The sequence below is a fragment of the Petromyzon marinus genome, chromosome 49 (genome assembly GCF_048934315.1).
Source record: "Petromyzon marinus isolate PM22_M1 ecotype Great Lakes invasive population chromosome 49, UKy_Petmar_22M1.pri1.0, whole genome shotgun sequence".
NCBI lineage: Eukaryota > Metazoa > Chordata > Hyperoartia > Petromyzontiformes > Petromyzontidae > Petromyzon > Petromyzon marinus.
In genome coordinates, this window is record NC_133715.1 from 5,541,866 (window position 1) to 5,549,362 (window position 7,497).

Sequence of the window (7,497 nt, forward strand, 5' to 3'; positions counted from 1 at the left end):
ATACAGGATAGACGCAGTGTACTGCACGTATACTGCACTATACAGGATATACACAGTGTACTGCACGTATACTGCACTATACAGGATATACACAGTGTGCACTGCACGTATACTGCACTATACAGGATATACACAGTATGCACTGCACGTATACTGCACTATACAGGATATACAGTGCACTGCACGTATACTACACTATACAGGATAGACGCAGTGTACTGCACGTATACTTTACTATACAGGATATACAGTGTACTGCACATATACTGCACTATACAGAATATACGCAGTGTACTGCACGTATACTGCACTATACAGGATATACACAGTGTACTGCACGTATACTGCACTATACAGGATATACACAGTGTACTGCAAGTATACTGCACTATACAGGATAGACGCAGTGTACTGCACGTATACTGCACTATACAGGATAGACGCAGTGTACTGCACGTTTACCGCACGTATGCATTCCTGCAGATCTACAGAGCTTCTGCAATGGGCTTTCAGGATAACCACCACAACCAAAAGCCTCCAAATCTCACGGAGGCCAAAGGTGCAGCGACAACGCCGCCGCACGTGGCGATCACTTCCTTCCTTCTGCCAAATACAGCGAACAATGCGAGCAGATTCTTTGGTTCTTTCGGTAAAGTCACGTAGACATAAAACAATTTAAAGTAAATAAAATAAAAACTACGACGTTTTTTTTCTTCCTGATGACAATCGCTCGTGTTGTGATCGAAACGTCGTAGTTTTTATTTCATTTGCTTTTATTTATTTTTCTATCCACGTGACTTTACCGAAATAACCACAGAATATGAATTCCTGCAGTCGCGGAAGTTTGACGTCGAATTTTAATGCGAGGAGAGTCGACTTCTCGCCGCCCGAGGAACATTCTGGAGCCCCATCGCCAACACTGCAGAGTGAATTCCAATGGCCCCGTTGTTGAAGAGCCGTCAATCTCGCTGAAGCTGCTTTTGGAGCCTTCAACATTGAAGTCTATGGGAGGGGAGGGTGGGGAGGGGCTGGGTGGGGGGTGGGAGGGCTGGGGCTGGGTGGGGAGGGCTGGGTGGGGAGGGGCTGGTCACCCCGTGGTGCCCTTATAAAACTCAACGTTTAACCTACTCACGCCGGCTTGTGCCCGCCCTCACAGTCGGGCATATTTGCGGAATACACCACGTGGTGGTGCCGTTGACCCTGGCCATTGACCGAGCAACCCAACGTTGCTACCAGCTCCCTCCGCAGGAGAATGTGTTTCAACAATGACAGAGACCCTTTTGCCATTGGAACGTCAGCCTCTGTCCACAGGGTGGACCCACAGCGGTGCATACCTGTCAACCCCTTATCAGTGCTTTACCTTATTAGACCAATTCAGACCTTTTTGGTCACCCCGTGCCTTTATAAATCTCAACGTCCATCCAACAAAGTCCCATCACAAGGAAGCAACACAAATAGACAAACATTGTTTTGTTTCCTGTATTGAAACGGCTGTACGCCGTATTGACCTGAAAATGCAATCTCCCTGTACAAGAATACGGGGTAAACCGTATGGGTTAACAGGTATGGCTTTGCCTGGGATCAGTCCCAAGTGACACCAAGCCAAATGCGCTTCCAAGTGCCTCAACAATTCCAGTGTTAAGATCCACGGATAAGGATCCGTGTCTTAAGCAGGGGCTTGGCCGTACAGACGACCTTAATCCTGAATGCATATAGGGTTGGCTGGAAGTGTGAATTGTTGCACGGAAACAATACGGGGTAGAGTGGATTTTTATGTTTTAACGAGCAAGACGTTCACTCGAGCAAGGAGACAATGGTCATCGTGAGATGTAAACTCACGAGGGCTTGGCCTGGCAATGGTCGACAAATGACAATTAAACTCTTCCAAAACAGCGATTTTTTTTGGGGGGGGGGGTGGGGTATTTCGTGTAAATCTAAATGTGTCATTAAACCCGCCACCACCCGACACAACCAATTATTGTGTCACGTAAATAAAAAAAACAATTTGTTACTAGTACAGCACCCCCGTGTGTTGGAGAATAACCCCCCAACACACAACCGGTGTGCTGTACTAGTAACGAATTTGGCATGTTTTGTTTACGTGACAAACCTCACCAATTGGCTGTCGGGTGGTGGCAAGTTTAACGACACGTTTGTATTTACGCGATCTAAAGCCAAAAAAAACCTCTATCATGGGATAATTTGTCGCGAAAGCCTCCTTACGTGTTCAACCAACTCAACTCTCGTCTCCATCCTCCACCAGCTTCGCTCCGCTCTGTCCACGTCCTTGCAGCCGAACTCCTCTTGCTGGCAGCTTTTCTCCAGTCTCTAGCGGTTTGTACTCCTCTGGTCTCGGTGCCGGAATACATTCCTGTGGAGGGAGCTGGTAGGAACGTTGGGTTGCTCGGTCAATGGCCAGGGTCAACGGCGGCGTGGTGTATTCCGCAAATATGCCCGACTGTGAGTGTGGGCACAAGCCGGCGTGAGTAGGTTAAACGTTGAGTTTTATAAGGGCACCACGGGGTGACCAGCCCCTCTCCACCCAGCCCCACCCCTCCCACCCCCCACCAAGCCCCACTCTCCCCACCCAGCCCCTCCCTACCCTCCCCACACAGCCCCACCCTCCCCACCCAGCCCCTCCCCACCCTCCCCTCACCACTCTCCCCACCCTACCCACCCAGCCCCTCCCCACCCTCCCCTCCCCACCCAGCCCCACCCTCCCCACCCAGCCCCTCCCCACCGTCCCCTCTCCACCCAGCCCCACCCCTCCTATTTTTGGATGCACGACGGACGGACACAATAATCCCCTGTGGGCTGGTGTAACCAGGAGGTTCCTACCAGTATTATCCAAGTCGCAAAAGTAGCTACAAATGCTACGGGCCCCGCACTTTCAAGGGCCCCGCGCTAAATGCTTTCAAACTATCAATTCCGGTTCAGCGATTCTGCACTTGTTCTATTACTATAGTACTATACCGCCTTCAGCTTTTATGAACGACTGGGTGTTTAAGGTTAGCGCGATTTGTCTATTATCTGGCTGTATAGCAAATGAAAAAATACAATTACTTTACTGTGCAAGTAAACAATTTGTGCTGTAATCTTGAGTTTAAGCTTTATTATTTTAATTTAGGGCCCCTTTATAACAAACCAGCTTCTTTTTCCATCCTAGGACGGAAGCTGTAATATTTACAAAAAACTGAGCAGAGTATAATTGTATCTTGTGTAAATTTAATGGCAGTGAATCTTACACAAACTATGCCATCAAACACTTCACTGTATTTCACTGTAGCGCTGTATTAATAGCAGTGATTCTTGCACAAAACGAAGTCATAAAACAAAACACCTCACTTCATATCACTAGCACTATGTAACTGACCTTCAATTTGTTCAAATTCACTGCTCTGATACTTTATTCTCTTCTGCTTTCGGTTGAAATAAATTGGAAATCGATACAATATCTGGAAAATCACCGAGAAATGTATATTTTACCATAATGTAGAAGCATTAATTAGACTTACCTTTTGTCTCAAGTGCTGAAGAAATAAAGACACCAAATACACTTTGTTGCTGCGTATAATTATTTATTAGATTCACTTTCAATAAAGAAACGTCAAACTTAAAGCGAATTTGCGAAAAAAATCCGCTCCTGAGTGTAAAAATCCACCCGCTCATGAATATTAATTACATTTTTGGCTCATTCTATTCGTAATGCTACAGGCCCCGCACTCGCTTCATCCGGCACTGTCTGCCCTCCATTGTCTCGCAACGGCTTCCACCGTCACCTGGCCCCATCTCGTCGTCTCTTGGATCATGACAGCCTCTCCCCTCCCACCCCCACCCGTTCTTAAACGGAGGTTGTTAAGCCATACTTCACCACGCTGGTCAGTGTGGGCTAGCGAAGGCGGGGTTCGCCCATTCAAGCAGATCCAGGCTCGACTTTGCCAAGCTTCCGAGATCGGGCACGTCAAGATCTTCGTCAAAGTTTTGCCTCCTGTTTCAAGCTGTCGCGTTGCTTCTGTCTCAAGAGTTCTCGTCTCCTGTTCGTCTCGCAGCCACTGACCCAAGTCTTTAACTCCCGAGGCGGAGTCGATTTGTCTTGCAGCCTCACTCGATCTAACCACCCCTCCCCCCCAACGCCACCTCAATCACAATACACCACCCATCCCACGGCACCGCCACCAACACCACCAATATCCATTACCACCGTCACCGCCTCGAATGATCACAACCCTACCACCACCATTACCAGCGTCCACCACCAACGCTCAGCACATCACCCATTACCGCCACCGCTATCACCACCCATGCAACGACCACACAACACGAAGACTCATTCCCATCACCCCATCACCACTCGTGAACCAGCCAACACGAGCAGGGCCATCAACCACCACCCCTCATCGCTTCTCACGCCGAGTCTCTCCAGTCTCCCTGCCGCTTTTGTCCCTCGAGTGTCTCCGTGTACCCTGCCAGTCTCGTCTCTGCCATCGTCCTGTGTGTTCGTGTGTCCCTCTCTCTCTGTCGCCACGTTTGACACGAGTCTCGGTCTCTCCCCGGGAGTCCGGAGACCGCGTCTCGAGTTGAGAGTCCATCCCGCACCACGAGGGTAGGTAGCTAGGGGGTTAGGTAGGTGGGGGAGGGTAGCTAGGGGGTTACAGTGAGGGAAAAAAGTATTTGATCCCCTGCTGATTTTGTACGTTTGCCCACTGACAAAGAAATGATCAGTCTATAATTTAATGGTAGGTTTATTTGAACAGTGAGAGACAGAATAGCAACAAAAATCCAGAAAAACGCATGTAAAAAATGTTATAAATTGATTTGCATTTTAATGAGGGAAATAAGTATTTGACCCCTCTGCAAAACATGACTTAGTACTTGGTGGCAAAACCCTTGTTAGCAATCACAGAGGTCAGACGTTTCTTGTAGTTGGCCACCAGGTTTGCACACATCTCAGGAGGGATTTTGTCCCACTCCTCTTTGCAGATCTTCTCCAAGTCATTAAGGTTTCGAGGCTGACGTTTGGCAACTCGAACCGTCAGCTCCCTCCACATATTTTCTATGGGATTAAGGTCTGGAGACTGGCTAGGCCACTCCAGGACCTTAATGTGCTTCTTCCTGAGCCACTCCTTTGTTGCCTTGGCCGTGTGTTTTGGGTCATTGTCAAGCTGGAATACCCATCCACGACCCATTTTCAATGCCCTGGCTGAGGGAAGGAGGTTCTCACCCAAGATTTGACAGTACATGGCCCCGTCCATCGTTCCTTTGATGCGATGAAGTTGTCCTGTCCCCTTAGCAGAAAAAACACCCCCAAAGCATAATGTTTCCACCTCCATGTTTGACGGTGGGGATGGTGTTCTTGGGATCATAGGCAGCATTCCTCTTCCTCCAAACACGGCGAGTTGAGTTGATGCCAAAGAGCTACATTTTGATCTCATCTGACCACAACACTTTCACCCAGTTGTCCTCTGAATCATTCAGATGTTCATTGGCAAACTTCAGACGGGCATGTATATGTGCTTTCTTGAGCAGGGGGACCTTGCGGGCGCTGCAGGATTTCAGTCCTTCACGGCGTAGTGTGTTACCAATTGTTTTCTTGGTGACTATGGTGCCAGATGCCTTGAGATCATTGACAAGATCCTCCCGTGTAGTTCTGGGCTGATTCCTCACCGTTCTCATGATCATTGCAACTCCACGAGATGAGATCTTGCATGGAGCCCCAGGCCGAGGGAGATTGACAGTTCTTTTGTGTTTCTTCCATTTGCGAATAATCGCACCAACTGTTGTCACCTTCTCATCAAGCTGCTTGGCAAAGGTCGTGTAGCCCATTCCAGCCTTGTGTAGGTCTACAATCTTGTCTCTGGCATTCTTGGAGATCTTTTTGGTCTTGGCCATGGTGGAGAGTTTGGAATCTGATTGGTTGCTTCTGTGGACAGGTGTCTTTTATACAGGTAACGAGCTGAGATTAGGAGCACACTATTAAAGGGAGTGTTCCTAATCTCAGCTTGTTACCTGTATAAAAGACACCTGGGAGCCAGAAATCTTTATGATTGAGAGGGGGTCAAATACTTATTTCCCTCATTAAAATGCAAATCAATTTATAACATTTTTGACATGCGTTTTTCCGGATTTTTTTTGTTGTTATTTTGTCTCTCACTGTTCAAATAAACCTACCATTAAAATTATAGACTGATCATTTCTTTGTCAGTGGGCAAACGTACAAAATCAGCAGGGGATCAAATACTTTTTTCCCTCACTGTAGGTAGATGGGGAAGAGGGTAGCTCATGGGGGTAGGCATGGGGGAGGGGGGGGGTGAAAGCTCCCACCTCATGCTTAAACCCAGATTTGCCCTTCCACACGTAACACCCCCACCTACCTAAAACCTTAGGCACCTACCCTCCCGCCACCTTCCTAACCCCCTAGCTACCGACTCACCCCCATATACCTAATCCCCTAACTACTACCCCCCCAACTACCTAATCCCCTAGCTATCTACCCTCCCCCCAACTACCCAACACCCAGCTACCCTCCACCCCACCGACCTCACCCCCTAGCACCCAACCTCGTTACTCCCCCAGCTCCCACCCGCATTGTCCATGTGGAGAGACGGCGGTGTGGGAGGCTGTTGTCCCGCTCTTTTATTTTGTTCCTTGCAATGCAGCAGCTGTAGTTGTGCATTTGTCCACAAGAGGGAATCGCGTGGCGTGTGTAGAGCCTACAGTGCACATATAACCACCACAACCTGAAATCAATGACCCGAAAGCTCTAACCATTTAGCCCTGACCACAACCTTTAGTGCACATGTCCACAACAGCCTTATAGCATTGATCCCATAGCTCTAACCCGATAGTCCTGACCGTAACCTACAGTGCACATAAAGCCACCTCAATCCTATTGCCCCTAACCCTATTGCCCTAACCCTATAGCCATAACCCTAAAGCCTAATACTAATTGGGGCTACAGGCAGGCCCGGCCTGGCCATAGGGCAGCAGTCCGTAGGGGTCAATGGCCGGGTGGACCGGTCCATTCCAAAGGCCGGTGTGGGGGGGGGCTCTCCGTGTAGGGAAATTGTAAAATGTGATCGGAGCAAAAAAAAATAGATCTATTTGAAAATATATATTTACAATTTTAAATATATATTTTAAAAATAGACTTTCATAAAAAAATTCAATAAAATGTTTTAATTACTTTAAATGCAATTAAAATAATTGTTTTATTAAAAATGATCATTAAAATCTCTGTGTGTGTCTCTCTCCGTGTCTGCGTCTCTCACTCACACTTAACTTCAAATTCATCAATCTTTGGAAGAACGTAATCAACCAGGTAAAGTGTTAACTGTTGTGTTAGCCGATTCTCTGTGTTTGCATTGCATTAGCTTTCTAAGTTTACTCGGTTTGTTTTCTCATTCATCCGTACCTGATGACGGTTGCTTGTGTTGCAATCAAAACGTCGTATTCTATTATTTCTTTTATTTCTACATGACTTTACCGAAAGAACCAAAG